The sequence below is a fragment of the Bos javanicus genome, chromosome 14, assembly GCF_032452875.1.
Source record: "Bos javanicus breed banteng chromosome 14, ARS-OSU_banteng_1.0, whole genome shotgun sequence".
NCBI lineage: Eukaryota > Metazoa > Chordata > Mammalia > Artiodactyla > Bovidae > Bos > Bos javanicus.
Genome location: NC_083881.1, coordinates 37,564,394 through 37,588,225, shown reverse-complemented (window position 1 = coordinate 37,588,225; position 23,832 = coordinate 37,564,394). Strand labels below are relative to the sequence as shown.

At 42.6% G+C, this 23,832-nt stretch overlaps 1 long non-coding RNA gene and 1 pseudogene across 1 annotated transcript in view; one reads left to right on the top strand and one right to left on the bottom strand.

The window, feature by feature from the left end:
• LOC133260545 (uncharacterized) overlaps positions 1 to 23,832 on the bottom strand; it is a 128,311-nt gene that overhangs the window by 70,756 nt on the left and 33,723 nt on the right. The window lies entirely within an intron of this gene.
• Positions 13,666 to 14,337, top strand: LOC133260218 (chromobox protein homolog 1-like; annotated as a pseudogene).

Genomic DNA, 23,832 nt, shown 5'->3' with positions numbered 1-23,832 from the left:
GTGAATTTTTACACCTACAAAAGGCACAAGCATTGTCTTAAGAGTTTCTGAATGTTTAAGATTTAGCCTAGTGTATGAACAAAAGCAAGTACAAAGGGCCTGCCACCAGTTGAACAAAAGTTGACTCAGATTCCTTTCCAGGCCAGAAAATCCACTGTGAGCTCAGTCTGGGGGTTGCTCCAACCATGGCTCCCATCTGCCTCCCCTACATCTTTATATTTGAATGCCTACTCTCCAAAGTCTCCAAGCCTACAACCTGACCTGTCTAAGGCCCAGCCCTAAGCTAGTTCAACAGGGAATAGAGTGTCAGGCTGTGGACCAGACTCACTCCTGCCCCATGCATCAACTGAGTCAATGTCTGGAAAGGGGTTAACACATATCCCTGGCACTAACTTTTTCCTTTGGCTGAGAACTTCCACCGCCTCCCTCAAGTTCTTCTGTTAAAATGCAAATAATCTAAGTATATATGTCTGTATGTCTTCATTATTTATGAATTGATAAAAAGATGAGAAGGATTCAGGCCAAAACATAAACAATGGTTTTCTTTGGGTTGTAGAATTGTTGGTATTTCTTTTTTTTATTTTTCTACAGGACTGATGCTGAAGCGCCAATACTTTGGCCACCTGATGTGAAGAGCCAACTCATTGGAAAATACCCTGATGCTAGGAAAGATTGAGGGCGGGAAAAGAAGGGGGTAACAGAGGATGAGATGGTTAGTCAGCATCACTGACTCAATGGACATTGAGTCTGAGCAAACTCCAGGAGATAGTGAAGGACAGGGAGGCCTGGAGTGCTGCAGTCCATGGGGTTGCAAAGTGTCGGACAGGACTTAAGCAACTGAACAACAAATTTTCTAAAATGAACCTGGGCTGTCTTTACAATAATGTTTAAAATGAGTTTTCAAATACAAAAGGACTGTACCCTTCTTCTCTGCAGATAACCTTGGAAAAGGAAGCCCATTAAGCTATGAGCATGAGAGGAAGGTATTAATACCTTGCTGTCAATGATTTGGAAAGTCAGTCAGTTGATATCAGAGCATCGAGGAAAATGAGATGTTGAAAAGTTCTATGTTAGATGAAGCTGGCCACAGTGAGAGGCCATAGTTTTCTGATTAAGGCATCTAAGGTCAACTAGAGGAGGAAGGCTTTGCAAAAATGGACACAGGAGACTAACCTTATTCCTCAACCTCCAGTCATCCATCCCTTTGCCCCTATCCCCATAGCACGCAGGAGAAGGAGCAAACGCCTAGATGCACTTCTACCCCTTATGGCAGGGGAGTGCTTCTGCCTGCCCCTCTTCCTCCTCTGATGATTTCTGAAGTCCCTTTTATCTCTCACCTGTGAATTTCAAGCCTAGGTCTTCCCTGGTGGCTGAGATGATAAAGAATCTGCTTGCAATGCAGGAGACCTGGGTTCAATTCCTGGGCCAGGAAGATCCCCTGGAGAAGGAAATGGCAACCCACTCCAGTATTCTTGCCTGAAGAATTTCATGGACAGAGAAGCCTGGTGGGCAAGAGTCCATGGGGTAGCAAAGAGTCAGATGTGACCGAATGAGTAACACAGAACTAGGCCAAAGCACTTGATCCTTTTCTCACCTCCTCCAGGCTTGGCTCTGAGGCGTCTTACTGTCCAAGATGGGGAGAAGCCTACCAAACAGGAGCCCAAACTAGAACACCAAGAAGAAAGGGCACTGAGCCCTTCAGCTTAGCCTCGTCTATGCTCGGGGATGCCTTTCAGCAAAGCCCAGCTTCACCTGCATTGCCGTGCACTGGCCTTGTGACCTTGCAGCTCTCCCTGCTGCCTGGCTCCTGTGTTCACTGCAGTTCTCACTGGGACCCTGCTGTCCCCTGGGGTCTGCCGCCTCCCGGTTGCCCCCGACCCAGTGCTGTCCGCCTGTGTGTGGGAACATGCAGACATCTTCCGTGCTCTGTGGAAGACAAAGGAGACCCGGCTCTGTCCTGCATGGTTCCCTCATATCCAGTTGTTACTAGAAGCACCCGCATTAAAGTTTGGCCCAGGGAGTGGGGAGTCAGGGAGAAAATCAAGGCGCCCCAGCTCCTTTCCTTTTCTTCTCTATGGAGGATGAGGTCAGCACTTTGCACAGGTCCTCTGGGGTTACCTTTATGCATTAAGACAGCTCCCTGGCTTTCACCTTCAACAGCCAGCACTGAAGGGTCTTCTCTGAAAGAGTTCTCAGAGTCCACTTCACCTGCAAGCCTAGAAAGTAGACTTGTCTGTGAATGTGTGTTCCTAGTGCCTAACCCTCTTCCCCTTAGTGGAGGATGAGGAATAAGGTTAGTGTAATGTCTCCCTGCAGTCTTTGCAATCCCAGGGACTGCAGCACACCAGGCTTACCTATCCTTCACTATCTCCTGGCATTCGCTCAAACTCGTTTCCACTGAGTCAATGATGCCATCCAACCATCTCATCATTGGTTGCCCTCTTCTCCTTTGCCTTCAATCTTTCCCAGCATCAGGGTCTTTTCCAATGAGTTGACTCTTCTAATCAGGTGGCCAGAGTACTAGAACTTCAGCATCAGTCCCTCCAATGAGTATTCAGAGTTGCTTTCCTTTAGGATTGACTGGACTGATCTCCTTGCTGTCCAAGGAACTCGCAAGAGTCTTCTCCACAGTCTTCACCACAGTTTGAAAGCATCGATTGTTCGGTGCTCAGCCTTCTTTATGGTCCAACTTTCACATCCGTACATGACTATGGAAAAACCATAACTTTGGCTATGCGGACTTTTGTCAGTAAAGTGATGTCTTGATTTTTAATACCCTAGGTCTGTCACAGTTTTTCTTCCAAGGAGCAGATGTCTTTTAATTTCATGGCTGCAGTCACGGTCCTTAACCAATAGCTAATGGGGCAGGAACATAAGAGCCTCAGCAGCCTTGCTGTGGGTTGGGACAAACCCTCAAGTTCCCCTGGAGGGTTGGGGGTGGAAGTCCTTCCTTCTGAGGCCCCCCTTCCTTCCCCATCTCCCTGGCTACTGCCTTGAATGCATCACTTACTCACACGTGAACGCTCTCTCCAGGTCTGCTTCTGGGAAACATGACTTAAGACTCTCCATTTCCCTCTCTTCTTTCGTCTTCCTAGAAGCAGTGAGCTCAAACCACTTCTATAGTCTGCTTTCCTTCTACCGTACTTCAGTATAGTAGAAGGAAACCTCACTTCTTAGAGTGGTGAAATCTCTAACTTTTTTTGAAAATGTCTTTCTAAAGAAATACCAAGACAAGTGAATCAGCACAATCTTCTTTTAACAAGACAGATACACTCTGAGAAAATGGAAACCCAGGAACCCTCTTGGACTTTGCAATAATGACAGTTGACAAGAGCCTTGGGCCATTTATCTCAGAATTTTAAACTTAGAATACCCTGATCCCTTTATTGAATTTTATGTTAAACTTGTTCAATTATTTTCAACCAAATTGCAAGTTATCCTCCAGATGCTAAATTTGACCTGCTTTTTGAAAATAGGTTAGACATTCTGTGTGCTCCTCTGAAATCTGACATTGTTCCATAACTAACATTAACTTAAAAATCGGAGTGAGCCGCCTTTGCAATAAACTGTCAATAAAATATGGTCTGCAGAGACTTGACTAAGTTTGCTTCTGATTGGTTTTAAAAGTTTAATATGAAACAAGAAGCTCCTGATATTGGGCTAATTTCTTCTTCAAATCAATCCTGCTTATGTAGTGCATTAGGAAGCACCATTAAGCTTGTGCATGGTATCACAAGGCCAAGCCTGAACTTCATTGACCATAAAATAAAAGATCAGCCATGATGTCAACCTGGAGACCTAGAGCCCCAGTTTCAGGAGGAGGAGATTCGATGCTTCTCTTTCCACCAGTCTTCTAGACTAACTTTAGATGTATCATTTTAGAATCTCTAAGTGAAGATATTCCAAAGAATGCTCATGCTTAATGATATAGTGAGTCGGTTTCATCAAGCTAATTTTTGTCCTCCTGTGAATTTCATCAAACTTTTTTTGCCAAACAGAACATGGTAAAGCGAAGAATTATTACCAAAGTTGTAGGTAATTTAGACATTCAGGACCACAATTAAATCTGAAATGAACATTGCTACTAAATTAGCTAGCACACTTCTACCATTATTCTCCTCCTTGTGGCCAAATTAACAATACCAGAAATAGCAAGCAACTCTTGAAAGCAGAAAATTACATTACATGTAGAAGGGAGGTTGTTGTTTAGTCACTCAGTCATGTCTGACTCTTTGCAACCCCATGGACTGCAGCACACCAGGCTTCCCTGTCCTTCACTATCTCCTGGAGTTTGCTCAAACTCATGTCCCCTGAGTCAGTGATGCCATCCAATCATCTCATCCTCTGTCGCCCTCTTCTCCTCCTGCTCTCAATCTTATGGTATGGAAGGGTTGAGCAAATAATATTCTCTGAGGGTTTTGAGTACTTACCATGTGACAGATACTATCTTAGAAGCTTTATCATATTAAACTCCTTAATCCTCACACCAATGAGGATTATCAGTGAGATAAGTACTATTATTATCCCCATTTTCCAGAAGAGAAAATGTAGTTACCAACAGCAAGGCATTATCCCTCATGTACAGTTTTAGGGGGTGAGGAATTAAACTCAGTTTTCCTCCAAAGCCTATACTCTCACCAACTATGGGATCAAGCTGCCTCTGATAGAAGACTGACTCAATCAAAAAGCAAACAAACAAACCTTCCTCCATAATCAACCAGGAAACCTAAACTTCTTTCTGTGGGACCAATTCCATGAAAAAGGCCAGGGCCTCAGAAGGCCTGTATAAACTTGTAAACAAAAGAAGGCAGCACCTAGTGACCCCGGCACCACTGAGCGGTACGGATGGGCACCATTCTCCAAGACCGCGGTGTGAGTGGCTCCCCCTGGAGGCGGGCAGCCCTGAAGCAGGAAGAAAATGACCAAGTCCGTGAAGCACTGGAGATGCTTTGGATTGCGGTGAGGTCCAAAAGAGAGAAGGAGGGAAGCCTGGGGGAACAACTAGGCCAGCCAAGCAGAGGTGTGAGGCTGTGGGAATTTGATACAAAGCAAAAACGTCACCAAAATGGGAGCTGGGAGGTGACTGAAGAAATTCCTGGCCTGCTTAGAATTTTGACAGATTGGATCCTCAATTAAATTTGCTCTGAATTCTTAACTGCCCATTGGCCTCCTCTCAAATCAGTCCCAACAGAATGTACTTTGGGCATCAATCACAGCCTTATCGTGGGGAAGGGGCTTGTGTAACTCAATGAAGCTATGAGCCATGCTGCACAGGGCCTCCCACTGATAGACGGGTCATAATGAAGAGTTCAGACAAACAACGGTCCATGGAGGAGGAAATGACAAAGCACCCCGGTATTCTTGCTCTGAAAACTCCATGAACAATATGAAAGGCAAAAAGATATGACACCAGAAGATAAGCTTCCTCAGTTTGAAGGTGTCCAATATGCCCCTGGGGAAGAGTGAAGGGCAATTAATAATAGCTCTAGAAAGAATGAAGCTGCTTGGCCAAAGGCAAACAATGCTTAGTTGTGGATATGTCTGGTAGTGAAAGGAAAGACAGATGCTGGAAAGAACAATTTTGCATAGGAACCTGGAATGTTAGGTCCATGAATCAAGGCAAATTGGACATGGTCAAGCAGGAGATTGGAGAAGGAAATGGCAATCCACTCCAGTATTCTTGCCTGGAGAATCCTAAGGATGGAGGAGCCTGTTGGGTGCTGTCTATGGGGTTGCACAAAGTCAGACACAACTGATGTGACTTAGCAGCAGCAGCAAGCAGGAGATGGAAGATTGAACATTGATATCTTAGGAATTAGTAAACTAAAATGGACAGAGAATGAGTGAATTTAATTCGGATGACCATTATATCTACTACTGTGGAAAAGAATCCCTTATTTTTTTTAAAAAAAGGAGTACCCCTCATAGTCAACAGAAGAATCCAAAATGCAGTACTTGGGTGCAACCTCAAAAATGACAGAATGATCTCAGTTCATTGCCAAGGGAAGCCACTTAACATCACAGTAATCCAAGTCTATGACCTAACCACAGATGCTGAAGAAGCTGAAGTTGAATGATTCTATGAAGACCTATAAGACCTTCTAGAACTAACACCAAAGAAAAGATATCCTTTTCATTATAGGGGATTGAAAATGCAAAAGGAGGAAGTCAAGAGATACCTGGAGCAACAAGCAAGTTTGGCCTTCAAGTACAAAATGAAGCAGGGTAAAGGGTAACAAGAGAACATGCTGGTCATGGCAAACACCCTTGCCAACAATTCAAGAGACAACTCTCTACATGAACATCAGCAGATGATCAATACCAAAATCAGAATTAATTATATTATTTGCAGCTGAAGATGGAGAAGCTCTATATAGTCAGCAAAAGCAAGACTAGGAGCTGACTGTGGCTCAGGTCATCGGCTCCTTATTGCAAAATTTAGGTTTAAGTTGAAGAACGCAGGGAAAACCACTAGACCATTCAGGTATGACCTAAATCAAATCCCTTATGACTATATAATGGAAGTAAAGAATAGATTCAAGGGATTAGATCTAATAGACAGAGTGCCTAAAGAGCCATGGATGGAAGTTCATAATTTGTACAGGAGGCAGTGACCAAAACCATCCCCAAGAAAAAGAAATGCAGGAAGGTAAAGTGGTCGTCTAAGAAGGCTTTACAAATAGCTGAGGAAAGAAGAGAAGTGAAAGGCAAAGGAGAAAAGGCAAAATATACTCAACTGGATGCAGAGTTCTAGAGAACAGCAAGGAGAGATAAGGCTTTCATAAGTGAATGCAAATAAATACAGGAATATAATAGAATGGGAAAGACTAGAGATCTCTTCAAGAAAATTGGAGATATCAAGGGAACATTTTATGCAAGGATGGGCACAGTAAAGGACAGAAGTGGTAAAGACCTAATAGAAGCAGAAGATATTAAGTAGAGGTGGCAATAACACATAGAAGAACTATACGAAAAAACGTCTTAATGACCTGGATAACCATGATGGTATGGTCACTCACCTAGAGCCAGAGATCCTGAAGTGTGAAGTCAAGTGGGCCTTAGAAAGCATTACTACAACAGAGTTGGGGGGGCGGGGGATGGAATTCCAGTTGAGTAATTTACAATTCTAAAATTCTAAATAATCCTATTTAAAATCCCAAAAGATGATGTTGTCAAAGTGCTACACTCACTATTTCAGCAAATTTGGAAAACTGAGCAGTGGCCACAGGACTAGAAAAGGTCAGATTTCATTCCAACCCCAAAGAAGGGCAATGCCAAAGAATGTTCAAACTATTGCACAATTGCACTCATTTCACAGGCTAGCAAGTATGCTCAAAATCCTTCAAGCTAGGTTTTAGCGGTACGTGAATCAAGAACTTCCAGATGTACAAGCTGGGCTTAGAAAAGGTGGAGGAAACAGAGATCAAATTGCCAACATTTGCTGTGTCATAGAGAAAGCAAGAAAAGAAAGCAAGTAGATGTTTTCTACTTCTGCTTCACTGACTATGTAAAAGCCTTTGACTGTGGATCACAACAAACTGTGGAAAATTCAAAAGATGGGAATACCAGATCCTCCTACCTGCCTCCTAAGAAACCTGTATGCAGGTCAAGAAGCAACAGTTAGAACCAGACATGAATTGGGAAAGGAGTACGTCAAGGCTGTATGTTGTCACTCTGTTTATTTAACTTATATGCAGAGTACATCAGGCAAAATGCCAGGCTAGGTGAATCACAAAATGGAATTAAAGACTGCCAGGAGAAATATCAATAACCTCAGATACGCAGAGAATACCACTAATGACAGAAAGCGAAGAGGAACTAAAGAGCCCCTTGATGAGGGTAAAAGAGGAAAACGAAAAAACTGGCTTGAAACTCAATATTAAAAAAAAAAAATGGAGATCACGGCATCCGGTCCCATCACTTCATAGCAAATAGATGGGGAAACAATGGAAACAGTGACAGACTTTATTTTCTTGGGCTCCAAAATCACTGATGACAGTAACTGCAGCCACAAAATTAAAAGACACTTGCTTCTTGGAAGAAAGCTATGACAAACCTAGACAGCATATTAAAAAGCAGAGACATTACTTTGCCAATAAAGGTCTGTATAGTTAAAGCTGTAGTTTTTCCAGCAGTCATGTATGTATGTGAGAGTTGGACCATGAAGAAGGCTGAGCACTGAAGAATTGATGCTTTGAACTGTGGTATTGGAGAAGACTCTTGAAAGTCCCTTGGATAGCAAGGAATTCAAACCAGTCAATCCTAAAGGAAATCAGTCCTGAACATTCACTGGAAGGACAGATGCTGTAGCTGAAGTTCCAATACTCTGGCCACCTAATTAGAAGAGCCGATTCATTGGAAAAGACCCTGATGCTGGGAAAGATTGAAGGCAAAAGAAGAGGGAGGCAGATGATGAGACGTTTAAATAGTATCACTGATTCAATGCACATGAATTTGAATAAACTCTAGGAGACAGTGGAGGACAGAGGAGCCTGGTGTGCTGCAGTCCACGCAACTGCAAAGAGCTGGACATGACTGAATGAAGAGCTGGACATGACTGAATGACTGAACAACAACATAAAGAGTAAAATGACCCTCTTCCCAGCCTCCTCCACCCATACCCCTGACTTGCCTCCCCTCCAATGACACCCACCCAGATGCACTTCAAGGGGCTGTACTTGTCTGCCTTTGCTTGGTTCTCTTAGACTTCTAACTCACCTGGGAAATGCCTGATTGTCATTTAGGACAGTTACTATATCATCTGAATAAGTGTGAAAGTGTTAGTCACTCAGTCATGTCTGACTCTTTCCAATGCCATGGACTGTAGCCCACCAGGCTTCTCTGTCCATGGATTCTCCAGACAAGAATACTGGAGTGGGTTTCCATTCCCTTCTCCAAGGAAACTTCCCAACCCAGGGATTGAACCTGGGTCTCCTGCTTTGCAGGCAGATTCTTTATCATCTGAGCTACCAGGGAAGCCCCATATCATCTACAGTGTAGACAGTATGTGGTCTGTTGTAAACAACCAGTCCTCATTAGCTGAACAAAGTGGAATTCCTCAGGGCATTGGAGAGGCCACTGAAATTATAGGATGTTAATCTCTCTATCTGGAGAAGGCAATGGCACCCCACTCCAGTACTCTTGCCTGGAAAATCCCATGGACGGAGGAGCCTGGTAGGCTTCAGTCCATGGGGTCACTAAGAGTCGGACACGACTGAGCGACTTCATTTTGACTTTTCACTTTCATGCATTGGAGGAGGAAATGGCAACCCACTCGTGTTCTTGCCTAGAGAATCCCACGGACAGAGGAGCCTGGTGGGCTGCCGTCTATGGGGTCGCACAGAGTCGGACACGACTGAAGTGACTTAGCAGCAGCAGCAGCAGTCTCTCTCTCCAGTACTCTTGCCTGGAAAATCCCATGGACGGAGGAGCCTGGTAGGCTGCAGTCCATGGGGTCGCTAAGAGTTGGACACGACTGAGCGACTTCACTTTCACTTTTCACTTTCATGCATTGGAGAGGAAATGGCAACCCACTCCAATGTTCTTGCCTGCAGAATCCCAGGGATGGGGGAGCCTGGTGGGCTGCCGTCTATGGGGTCACACAGAGTCAGACATGACTGATGCAACTTAGCAGCAGCAGCAGCAGTCTCTCTCTCTCTATATATATATATATATACATACACACATGTATATATACACATACATACATACACACACACACCATAGCTATAAATATAGATACAGATGCCTAGAGAGCAAACATGGTGTGTGTGTGTATATGTGTGTATATATGTAGAAAGAGAGAGAGAGAGAATACATACATATTGTAATTTTAATGGCCTCTCCAGTGCCCTGAGGAATTCTATTTGGTTCAGCTAATGAGGACTGGTTGTTTACAACAGACCAGATGCTGTGCTCAGAATTCAAAGGTAGTTGTAAGTGATCCCTTGTTAATCTATCCCTCATATAAGCCTCCTAAATACAGAACCTTGTAACTCTCGGTATGTTTCAGACTCACTGGGAGGACTTACATTTCTGCCCAGGCTACATGCTATAGAAATTCTGATTTACTGTGTTTCATCCGATCTAAGATGTCACTGCCTATTTGAAGTGTATTTTATCTACAACTAAGAAAGAAAAATGCTTCCAATTATTTCATCAATTTTAAGAAGCACAGATTTCTGAAATGTAGGGGGAAATTACACCTAAGAATAGCACTGTGCCTAGTTTGGGGACCCAGGCATTAATGCATGGGTTTTTTTTAATATCTATTTATTTGGCCGTGCTGGGTATTGGTTGCAGCATGTGAACTCTTAGATGCAGAATGTAGGATCTTAGTTCCCTGACCAAGGATCAAACCTGGGTCCCCTGCATTAGGAGTGTGAACTCTTCACAACTAGACTATGTGTTTTAAATGAGACTTAAATGATTCTAATAAGAATCACTGCCCTGATACCTCTGCCATATGTCTTACTATTCAGCCATTCTTCATTCAAGAAGCATATTTTAAACACTTTCTGAACTGCAGATGGTCTATAATGTGTAATATTACACACACATTTTATATATATATATACACACATAATATATATATAATACATAGCAGACATTAATATGGCAAGTTTCCAACCCATATGGAGCTTATACTCTAGTATAGAAGAGATAGGTAAATTAATGAGGGCATTTTCTGTCTCCTTCACCAGATCATGAAAGCAGTAACTCTTCCCTAAGTAAAATGGCTCTATTCCTAATAGAATGGGGAGAGAATATGCAAACCTTCTGTCCCATGGATGAAGAACTTCACCTTTGTTATGCTCCAGTACCTCAACTCTCGATACACCAGACCTCACACATCAGAAAACTATGAACAGTATTGCTCTTTCCAGCTAAGAAGCAACTGGGCCTTGAACAGCAATAACAACAAGGAAGGAGAGGTATACTTGGCTAGAAATAGCTGGAAAGCTGAACACACTGGCAATAGAGTCAGGAAGAAGAAAGATCAAAAAACTAAAGTAACAACTGGAACAGAAGAAAAAGAATAGCAAGCTGCAGGGGTGGCAGATAGAAGATATGACACTAGAGATTAGAAGCAGGCAAGACCACAAAAATAACCAGAAGCAAAAAGTGACAATGGAGAAGAGATCTGGTAACAAAGAATCAGAGGAGGCGAAAAAAGACCAGAACATTGGCAGTTTGAGTGCAAACAGAAACGCATAGCCAGCATCAGGTGAGGAATTTGGAGAAGGAATGAGTCAAGTCCTACCTGAAAGACACTTCATTACAAAGTAGAAGAGCAACTGACGTTAATAATCATTGAGATTAACGATTATTTTCTATTATTAAAATTGCTGCCCAAACCCCATTTAAAAGCTTTGAGAGGATTACACAGTTAAGACTGAGTCATACAGAAGATTCTCTTTTAAGGAATTGCTGATCAAACTGTTGTAGCCACGCATTCTGGGAAACAAACTCACTCAGAAGGACAATGCAGACAATGGAGTGCAGTTTATTACACCGGTGGGCCCAAGGCAGAGTTTCCTCTTAGCCAAAGACCCTGACCAGTTTTTCTGAAAACCGTATATACCCTAAGTGTACATGCCCAAACCCACCTCCCCAAATTCCCTGAAACTAGTCTGAACAAAGGAAAAGAAAGACACGATCAAAGTTAACCCGTGATCCATATGCCTTAAGCCTAGGTAGTTAACAGTGGACAATTATCAATAGGCCTGTGGTCATACCCCAATAAGCATAATAGAATTTATGCTTCTATTCAGTTACACAGATAATTAGGGTATTCTTTTAGGCAACAGAGACTCTAGGTACGAGCCCTGGGGCTCTTCCTTCCAGGGGGCCTGGTTTTCCGGTTGGTATGTCATTTCCATAGATACTGGGCATAGAGCTCAAAGCCCACAGTCTGGCCCAAGATGGAGTCCTGCTTTCAAGATGGAGCCTGTTCTGTCTGTTTCCTCCTTCAAAATCAGTAGAGCAGGCTCTCTATCCTTGCGTCAGTGTGACAGCTTTATTTCTAGAGGGATGTAATCTCACCTGGATGTTACTCATCCCTAGAAAAATAGAACTCCCCACTTAGACTTTACCTGGAAACTTTTTATTGACTTTGCCTTACAAGGGGATTCCCTGGTGGCTCAGATGGTTAAGAATCTGCCTGCAGCGCTGGAGACAGGGTTCAACCCCTGGGTTGAGAAGATCCCCTTGAGAAGGGAATGGCTACCCACTCCAGTATTCTTGCCTGGAGAATTCCACAGACACAGGAACCTGGCAGGCTACAGTAATCCATGGGGTCACAAAGAGTCAGATATGACTGAGCAACTAACAAGTATTTATATAGTTACACTTAACATGTTTATGTCCTCAGTTCAGTCGCTCAGTTGTGTCTGACTCTTTGCAACCCCATGAACTGCAGCACGCCAGGCCTCCCTGTCCATCACCAACTCCCAGAGTCTACACAAACCCATGTCCATTGAGTCGGTGATGCCATCCAACCATCTCATCCTCTGTCATCCCCTTCTCCTCCCGCCCTCAATCTTTCCCAGCATCAGGGTCTTTTCAAATGAGTCAGCTCTTCGCATGAGGTGGCCAAAGTATTGGAGTTTCAGCTTCAACATCAGTCCTTCCAGTGAACACCCAGGACTGATCTCCTTTAAGATGGACCGGTTGGATCTCCTTGCAGTCCAAGGGACTCTCAAGAGTCTTCTCCAACACCACAGTTTATGTCCTACCTCACCGAACATATGGAATTTAAAATATATTAATGATTAATCCAACAGAGAGTTCAGAGTAGGTTTCCATATCTAAATTATGTTCTAATTCATGTATTTCCCATTCCTTTGAAAAAACAAATATGTATAACATATGATCCAGCATAGGCTCAACCTAAGGTGATTCCCCATCATACCCAGAGCACATCAGCCAACAACTTTCTGAAATGTTCAGGATTCTATCCAAAAAGGAACCAGAGGATACGCAAACCCAGTACCAGTTCTAAAAACTCAGTCAATAATGCATTTAATAAAAATAAAAACATAGATGGATCAAAAGGTTAAATTAGAAGACACTTCACACTACATGACTTGGGCATTGGCAAACAATCCATCAAATGAAGAGGATGTATTGAATGCCTCTACTGGGCCTAATATTGTTTCATCAATGAGAGACTTAAATTATGAATGAGATCATGATGCTGTATCATATACTCATCTATCATTTATTGAGTTGCTACTTTATAGCAGGTATTAAGAGACAAAAATCTCATAGTCCACTGAAGGAAAGAAACACAAACACACATAACTGGTACTGCGAGGAATTTGGCACAGCACCTGGTGACTCCAGATCCTGAGTCCATGTCTGCTGACCTGAAGGTGCACAGGTGCTCATGCCACCAGTAGAAGCTCAATTTGGCTGAATGAAGTTCTCATCATGAGAAAGTACAGACCACAAGGCATTTGCGGGTCGCTCTTTGGTCTGAGTAGACCGAGACAATGAGACGTGGGCTGGGTGGACGGCTGGGAGATTGGGCTGGAGAGGAAACATAGTAAATTGGGAAGAGGACAGAAGAGACAGCCTGGACGCTTGAACCAGTGCAGGGAGGGTTGACAACTACAAGACCCGAGCAGCATCATCCTTTATACCAGAAAGCTGGTGGGCATTATGGGGAAAAAATAAAACAAGAAGAAAGTGGAGGAGGTGCTAGAAGAGGAGGAAGAAGAATATGTAGTGGGAAAGTTTTAGACCATCGAGTGGTAAAGGGCAAAGTGGAGTATCTCCTAAAGTGGAAGGGGTTCTCAGATGAGGATAACACATGGGAACCAGAAGAGAAACTGGATTGCCCTGACCTCATTGCTGAGTTTCTGCAGTCACAGAAAACAGCATACGAGACAGATAAATCAGAGGCAGGCAAGCACAAAGCTGATTCTGATTCGGAAGATAAGGGGGAGGAGAGCAAACCAAAGAAGAAAGAAGAGTCAGAAAAGCCACGAGGCTTTGCCCAGGATTTGGAACCAGAGCAGATTATTGGAGCTAGAGACTCCAGTGGAGAACTCATGTTCCTGATGACATGAAGAACTCTGATGAGGCTGACCTGGTCCCTGCCAAGGAACCCAATGTCAAGTACCCACAGGTTGTCATATCCTTCTATGAGGAAAGGCTGACATGGCATTCTTACCCCTCAGAGGATGATGACAAAAAAGATGACAGGAATTAACTCTCTTGAATACCAGCCCCTGTCACATCTGACTGGGTTTCAAGTGGGGAAAAAGTTCTCCTTGTCTTGACACCATAAAGGTGGCTTGAGAAGATGTCCTTTGAAGAGCCAGTATAGTTTCTGTGCTCTACAGCAGCCCAAGGGCTTCAAGGCCATTCCACGCTATACAGTTTGCACACCCATCCCAGTGGACGGGAAGGGAAGGAGGGTCAGTGTTTGATGGCAACCCATTCTGAACTTTCCAAAAAAAAAAAAAAAGCAAATTGCCTTCTCTGAAGAACAAAACGCAGAATGGGATGTAGGAGAGCAAGAGATACTGTAGATCTTCAAAAAGCATCTCCACAATCCACACAGCCTTTTTCCCAATCGTGTTAACTCTGCATTTTTACAGAGTAGCATGTGTGTCGTTTTTGGCTATTCAGTTCAGTTCAGTTGCTCAGTCGTGTCCAACTCTTTGCGACCCCATGAATCACAGCACGCCAAGCCTCCCTGTCTATCACCAACTCCTGGAGTTCACTCAAACTCATGTCCATGGAGTCGGTGATGCCATCCAGCCATCCCATCCTCTGTCATCCCCTTCTCCTCTTGCCCCCAATCCCTCCCAGCATCAGAGTCTTTTCCTATGAGTCAATTATTCGAATGAGGTGGCCAAAGTACTGGAGTTTCAGCTTTAGCATCATTCCTTCCAAAGAATAGCCAGGGCTGATCTCCTTTAAAGTGGACTGGTTGGATCTCCTTGCAGTCCAAGGGACTCTCAAGAGTCTTCTCCAACACCACTTACTGGTGTATTATTTGGGGTGGGTGGGATGGGGTGGGAAAGAAGGGAGATGGGTTAGGATCATTTTTGTTAAAATTTGGGGAAATGGTGAAACAAAGGAAAAAACAACTAATAATGATTCGGTTCTGTGTCCAGAATATTGTATCCTTTCAAAAAATGTCATTGGCCACCTAAATGAGCACTGTGAGAGACTATTTAAAAGCTGTGAATGCCTGAAACTTAGAAGCCAAGGTATTCCCTGCTTGAGCTTAATGCTGATCCCAAAAAAAGACTAAGAAGCTACCAAAAAGATACATTAATCACAATGCTCATAGCAGCATTATTCACAACAGACAAGGGAAGCAACCTAAATGTCCATCAACAGGTGAATGCATAAAGATGAGGTACATATATACAATGGAATATTACTCAGCCATAAAAATAAGGAAATATTGCCATTTCCAGCAACATGGCTGAAACTAGAAATTATCATACTGAATGAAGTCAGAAAGAGAAAGTCAAATACCATATGATATCATTTATATGTGAAATCTAAAAAAAAAAAGATACTAATGAACTTATTCACAAAACAGAAACAGACTCACAGACATAGAAAACAAATTTATGGTTACAAAGGGGAAAGGGAAGGGGGAAGGATAAACTTGGAGTTTTGGATAAACAGATACACTCTATTACATATAAAAACAGAAAGGTCCTACTGTATCTTGTAATAAACTATAATGGAAAAGAATGTGAAAAAATATATATACATATATAGATATGAATCACTTTACTGTATACCAGAAACTAACACAACATTGTAAATCCATTATATTTCAATAAAAAATAAATAAAGCATTGAGCCTGGAGCCAGGGAGATCTGTTGGAAGAATAATGGTCCCAGTGAATGATCACAAAGGTTTGAACCAAGCCAGTGGTGTCAGGGATGGAGAAAGGGATACCAAGACATGTTTAGGAACAGAATTGAGAGGACTCGGGCTGAATGACGAGTCCCTAAAAGAAAGGGCAGAATCACGAGTGGCTTGGGTAACTGCATAGAAGCTTTTTACAGAAACTGATTACAACAACAAGAGCGAGGTGGAGCAGGAAGGAGGGGCCGGTAACAGGTGCCACTTCAGTCTCGTTAAAGTTAAGATGACTCTGAGACATCCAAGTTCAAATCTCTAGTAGCCACTGGGAGTACAGAAAAATAGTTGAGCCAGAGTTACCTGTTATATCTCCAAAAGCTGTAACTAAGGAGACAAGAGAGGATGTACACATGGAAACAATTAGTGAACAAAGAAATGTGGAGCATTTAAGATGCTAAAATTCCTTAAGTGGGATAATCAGGGTTCGAAGAGGAGGGAGAACCATGCCAGTTAGCAGAGTAGGAGAAAGGAAGCTTGGCTATGAGGAATGGGAAGAATTTGGAAAAGCAGAGGAAGGACACTTCAGTGGTCAGAACACACACACACCAAGTCAGAAGGCAGAAGTGGAAACTTAGGCAGAAGTTAGGTTACAGAGTACAAGCATGATGACTAAAAACCCAGGGAAGAGCAGGTTACCAGGGGTCCAAAAATCAGGAAGAAGAATGAAGTCTCATCACAATAGGGAACAAGAGGCTGTTATACATTTTGAAGAGAAGAATGTCATGATAGAAACATTTAACCACTTAATTCAAATGTAGTCTAGCAGATTCATCCCATGCGTATTCACATCTGTGTCCAACACAAAATTATCATCTCTTCAGTAAAGCCTTTTGATCATCCACATTTATATAAAGAAATCTTAAAATGGAGAATTTCCCAAAGATATAGCGAGGTGAAGAAGCACAGTAACAGTGAAATTTCATGATGCCAAGTATCATTACAATAAATTACTCTGCCTAACGAACTTGTCCACATTCTACAGATGGTCCATTATAACAGTGTTCTGTTGAGAAGCTTATAACATGCCTTCTGTCTGAGAGATCCTGTTTAACACATGCTTTCCTTTATACTTAACCATGGGGTTCACGTGCAATGGTGACTCTGAAATATTCATGAGCTACCCCAAATCTTGGATCACAGATGAATGACAGGAACAGGAATTCCTTTTTTCTTCATTAACAGTTGAGTCAAGAATCTAACAAGGGTTTTCCTGCTCCTCTGGGTAGGACAGTTAGCTTAGGAGTCAGTTTGAATAATAGGGACCCAACTTCTTCCACTCGGTTCCTCTGAGTTTAGCAGACTGACAAAATACCCCTACGAACCATCAAGGCCACTACCTCCATAGCATCACAGGTAGTCATGTGACTATGGGTGGTTGCTGTGATTGGTTCAGGAATGGATACATAACCTGAATTAACCCAGTGAGACACAGGCAGATACTATCAAGGACTGAAACAGCCTGCCTCTTCTTCCTTGCAAATTAAATTCTGACTTTCAATTATTGGGTGACCTTAGCAATATCCAATATTCATATCTAGCCCCTAGGGGACAAATGTCAATAAGCCTAAAACTACCAAGTAATTGTATTCCATTTGAAAAGGATTGGTAAAGCATGAGTGTGCAAGGTAACTGACCCACGAGACCTAGAGGAGGAATTCTGTAGAGGTTTTTTTGCATTCTCAAAAGACACAAGCAGGGACTTACTCTTTAGTACTTTTGGACACTGTCATATGAAGATGTGATATCAGGAGTTGCTACAACCATCTGAGATTACAAGGAGGAGGCCCACAGAGAAGCTGACAAAATGCCCTCACATGATTGATCCCCTACATCAACTCACTTTGGAACTGCCTCTATCTCTGGGCTTTCTGCTGTGTGAGAAAGTAAGCCCCTTTGACCCAGTTTTCCGTTACTTGTGGCCAAAACCATCCTGAGTGATTCAGGATGAAACCTGGCACTTTTGCTGCCTCTCTCGGAAAACGGAAGTTCTTCTTCCACTGATGTGACTAATCAGGTGGGATGTGACCTTGGTGCTCTTGACCTCTATCAGGGAGGCAGCAATCAGAAAAGAAAGTCAACAAGAGAAGCACTGTTTGGAGACAGACAGATGATATTATTTGAACATCTAGGTCCAGGTTTTTTCCATGAAGTTACCTCCAAATTTTTCAGTTACATGAATCAAAAAATTTCCTTTTCCCTTCTTCCTAGTTTATGTAGCTTCTCCTCCACTTGTAATTTAAAGACATCCAACGAGTCCATTCTGAAGGAGATCAGCATTGGGATTTCTTTGGGAGGAATGATGCTAAAGCTGAAACTCCAGTACTTTGGCCACCTCATGCGAAGAGTTGACTCACTGGAAACGACTCTGCTGCTGGGAGGGATTGGGGGCAGGAGGAGAAGGGGACGACAGAGGATGAGATGGCTGGGTGGCATCACTGACTCGATGGACATGAGTCTGAGTGAACTCCAGGAGTTGGTGATGGACAGGGAGGCCTGGCGTGCTGCGATTCATGGGGTCGCAAAGAGTCAGACACAACTGAGCAACTGAACTGAACTGAACATATACACAGGTATGGAGGGAGGAAAAAAGACTGATTGAGATAACATGGAAAACCTCCAGAAGAATGTCAGGCCATAGGCAACTGATAACAACAGTGGACCCTAAATCTATGCTTTCTGTACTTCTTTTATCCTTCAGTCAAATCATCACAACCAAGAATAACATCAAGTAAGTGCCAATACTCTCCAACTCCCTCCACCTCCCCAATCCTAAATGTCCCACAAGTTTGAAATAAGACCCAGCCAAGCATCCACACCAGCCCCAAAAACAAGGCAGAAGAAAAAGGAAGCAAGGTGGTCAATTATGTGACCTTTCCTTCCTTCCCTTCCCACTATAAAGAAAGTTCTTTTCATGTATTAGATTCTTTTACTATAAATGATTCCCAGCTGTTTCATCCTCAACTGATGCCAAATGGCTGAAAAAATTCCAGCATTTTATCAATCGTATCACATTCACAGGTCACATCTGGTTCAGTCCTCTGTCACAGCACATTTGGTTTATATGCTAATGTTTATCTGTGCTACAAGATTTCAAGTCCCTCAAGACTAGGAAGAGTCTTCTCCATCGAACACGCAGTGCCTAATACAGTACTTACACACTGAAGGCATCTAATAATACTTGCTGATTGAACAGGTGAATGAATTCCACCTCAAGTCTCCCTTAATTTATATGAGAAGGTAGGGGTGTTCTTTAAAGATGAGTCAGGCCAGGGAATACAAATACACCAGATTATTTATCTATCAAGAGCAGTTCTTAGCTGTAAGCAACAGAGGAAAACCCTGACTGATTAATTAGAAAAGAAATGTATTTAAGAGATATTGGGTAGCACAAAAATTGTTAGGAGGTCTGGAGAACCAGTGCAAGGCTTACCTTTAAAAACAAAGCCCAATTTCACACCACAGAACTGGCCAGTTGAGGAAACCAGTACCGTACTAAGCATTGACAGAAATGCTACCTCGGCCATCAGTGTCACCAAAAATGGAGGCTCCATTCCCATTATGTTATCTTACATTCTTCACATGTGAATTGTAGACTCATCCAGGTGCATCTGATTGCAGAATCTGGCTTCATATTTGCATTCTCATGGCAAAAAGACTTGAAATTTACATCTATTTCTATATCGAGGAGGTAAAAATTCACTATAAGAGAGGTGTCCCTAAATATAGAAAGGCCACTCAAAAGATGATGAACAGTCATGAATGTAACACATGCTCACTACTTTGGAACTTAGAATTTTAGACACAAAGTCACCTGTATATGTCCCACCCATATTTGGACCAAAGCCCTGAATGAGGCAATAACTGACTCCAAGTCCCTCAGAGATGGCTCTTCAGACTGTTCTCCAGTGGTCTGCTCTGCCATCAGCCACCTAGGCTGACCTTAAGGCAGCGAGGAAACCAGAAAGGAATGCAAGAAGAGTGTATGAGTTTAGTCTGAGAAATGTGTCTCACACAAGTGGTTGAAAGTAAATGATAAGGAATCTGCATCCACTAACTCACAATCTTGGGACGGGGATGAGAAGGCAAAAAGATATGATACCAGAAGACAGCCCAAAAGGTTGGAAGGTGTCCAATATGCTACTGGGAAAGAGCAGAGGGCAAATACTAATAGCTCCAGTAAGAATGCTAGGCCAAAGTGGAAATGACACTCAGTTGTGGATGTGTCTGGTGGTGAAAGTCAAGTCCAATGCTATAAAGAACAATATTGCATAGGAACCTGCAATGTTAGGTCCATGAGTCAAGGTAAATTGGATGTGGTCAAGGAGGAGATGGCAAGAGCGAACGTCTATATCTTAGGGATCAGTGAACTAAAATGGATCGGAATGGGCAAATTTAGTTCAGATGACCTATATATCTACTACTGTGGGCAGAATCCCTTAGAAGAAATGAAGTAGCCATCATAGTCAACAAAAGAATCTGAAATGCGGTACTTATATGCAATCTTAAATAGGACAGAATGATCTCAGTTCATTTCCAAGGTAAACCATTTAATATCACAGTAATCCAACTCTCTGCCTCAATCACTGATACTGAAGAAGCTGAACAGTTCTATGAAGACCTACCAAACCACCTAGTGAAGAAGGAATTCACAGGGCCCGGACCCCATCTTAGGCCTGTTCATGCTGATCATGCTCGGCCACCTCTCCAACGGACTCTGGACTCTGTGCTTAGTGCCTATGGAAACAACAATAGAAGGATGGGACCCCCTCTGGACAGGGGAATCTTGAAGATCACATCCAGGTTACTCATCGCCTAAGAGAAAACATACTCTAATCACCCCTACCTCCGGACAGGTCATAAATTCTTTCTGTATCTATCAGAGTTTATTGATTATTAACTGTTTGAACACCTAACACTTGATAACACTTGAATAATGGAGTTATTGTGATTGTATTTACCCTTCCTTTGTTTTATGTAAGTCTCAAGGAAATTGAGGTGGTGAGTTCGGATACGTATACATGGGGTATAAAAGATTTTCACAAATGCTGGTTGGGATCCTTGGCTAATAGGAGACTCTGCCTTGGGCCCACTGGTATAATAAACTGCACTCCACTACCTGCATTGTCCTTCTGAGTGAGTTTGTTTCCCGGAATGTGTGGCTATAACACTAGAACTAACATCAAAAAAAGACATCCTTTTCATCATAGGGGACTGGAATGCAAAAGTAGAAGTCAAGAGACACTGTAGTAACAGGAAAGTTTGGCCTTGGAGTACAAGGTGAAGCCAGGCAAGGGTTAACAAAGTTTTGTCAAGAGAACATGCTGGTCATAGCAAACACCCTTTTTAACAAAACAAGAGACGACTCTACACATGAACATCACCAAATGGCCAATACCGAAATCAGACTGATTATATTTCCTGTGGCCAAAGATGGAGAAGCTCTACACAGACACCAAAACAAGACCTGGAGTTGACTGTGGCCCAGATCATCAGCCTCTTATTGCAAAAATTCAGGTTTAAATTGAAGAAAGTAGGAAAAACCATTAGGCCATTCAGGTATGACCTAAATCAAATCCCTTATGATTATATGGTAAGGGTGGTGAATAGATTCAAAGGATTAGATTCAAAGGATTAGATCTAGTAGACAGAGTGCCTGAATAACTATGGACAGTTTCATAACACTTTACAGGAGGCAGTGACCTAAACCATCCTCAAGAAAAAGAAATGCAAGAAGGCAAGAAGTTTGTCTGAGGAGGCTTTACAAATAGCTAAGGAAAGAAGAGAAGTGAAAAGCAAGGGAGAAAGGAAAAGATATACTCAACTGAATGCAGAATTCCAGAGAACAACAAGGAGAGATAAGGCGGCCTTCTTAAGTGAACAATTTAAAGAAATAGAAGAAAACAATAGAACAGGAAAGACTAGTGATCTCTTCAAGAAAATTGGAGATATCAAGGGAATATTTCATTCAAAGATGGGCATGATAAAGGACAGGAACAGTAGGACCTAACAGAGGCAGAAGAGATTTAGAAGAGGTGGCAAGAATATACAGAAGTACACAAAAAAGGTCTTAATGACCAAGATAACCATGATGGTCTGGTCACTCACCTAGAGCCAGACATCCTGAAGTGTGAAGTCAAGTGGGCCTTAGGAAACATTACTAAAAAGTTAGCAGAAGTGATGGAATTCCAGCTGAGCTATTTAAAACCCTAAAAGATGATGCTGTTAAAGTGCTGCATTCAATATGCCAGCAAATTTGGTAAACTAGCAGCAGCCATAGGACTGGAAAAGGTCAGTTTTCATTCTAATCCAAAAGAAGGGCAATGCCAAAGAGTGTTTCAACTACCATACAGTTCAGTCACTCAGTCATGTCTGACTCTTTGCAATCCCATGGACTAAAGCACACCAGGCTTCCCTGTCTATTACCAACTCCCAGAACTTGCTCAAATTCATGTCCATCAAGTCAGTGATGCCATGCAACCATCTCATCCTCTGTCGTCCCCTTCTCTTCCTGCCTTCAATCTTTTCCAGCATCAGGATAACTACCATACAAGGGCACTCATTTCACATGCAACCAAGGTTATACTCAAAATCCTTTAAGCTAGGCTTCAGCAGTACACGAACCAAGAACTTACAGATAAATGTACAAGCTGGATTTTTTAAAATGCAAAGAACCAGAGATCAAATTACCAACATTAGTTGGATCACAGAGAAAGCAAGGCAATTCTAGAAAAACATCTATTTCTGCTTCATTGACTATGCTAAAGCCTTTGACTGTATGGATCACATTAACAAACTGAGGAAATTCTTTAAGATGTGGGAATACCAGACCACCTTACCTGTCTCCTGATAAACCTGTATGCGGGTCACAAAGCAACAGTTAGAATCAGACATGGAACAACTGACTGGTTCAAAATTGGGAAAGGAGTACAACACGGTTGTATTTTGTCACCCTGCTTATTTAACTTCTATGCAAAGTACATCATGTCCAAGCCCAGGCTGGGTGGATCACAAGCTGGAATCAAGACTGCCGGAGAAATATCAATAACCTCAGATATGCAGATGATACCACTCTAGTGGTAGAAAGTGAAAAGGAACTAAAGAGCATCAAGAAGCATTAAGAAGCAAAAAAAAAGCTGGCTTAAAACTCAACATTCAAAAATACTAAGATCATGGCGTCTGGTCCCATCATTTCATGGCAAATAAATGGGAAAAAAGTGGAAGCAGTGACAGATCATACTTTCTTGGGCTCCAAAATCACTGAGGATGGTGAGTGGAACCATGAAATTAAAAGACGTTCGCTCCTTGGAAGCAAAGCTATGACAAACCTAGACAGCATATTAAAAAGCAGAGACATCACTTTACCAACAAAGGTCCATATACTCAAAGCTATGGTTTTTCCTGTAGTCATGTACGTATGTGAGAGCTGGACTGTAAAGAAGGCTGAGGATGAAAGACCTGGTGGTCTCAAATTGTGGTGCTGTGGTGCTTGTCTCCCTTGGACAGAAAGGAGATCGAACCAGTCAATCCTAAAGGAAATCAACCCTGAATTTTCACTGGAAGGACTAATGCTGAAGCTCCAATCTTTTGGCCACCTGATGTGAAGAGCAGACTCATTAGAAAAGACCCTGATTCTGAGAAAGACTGAAAGCAGAAGGAGAAAGAGTTGACAGAAAATGAGATGGTTAGAGAGCATCACTGACTCAATGGACCTGAAGTTGAACAATCTCTGGGAGATAATGGATGGCAGAGGAAACTGGAGTGCTTCAATCCATGGGGTTGCAAAAAGTCAGACTGATTTAATGACTGAATAACAGCAACAACATATCAAGGAAATCAAACAGCAAAGAATGCTGTTCAACAGGGATGGAACACCATTGCTGACCCAGCTCCATACTCCCCACCTTCTCTGATGGACCCCGTTGCATTCT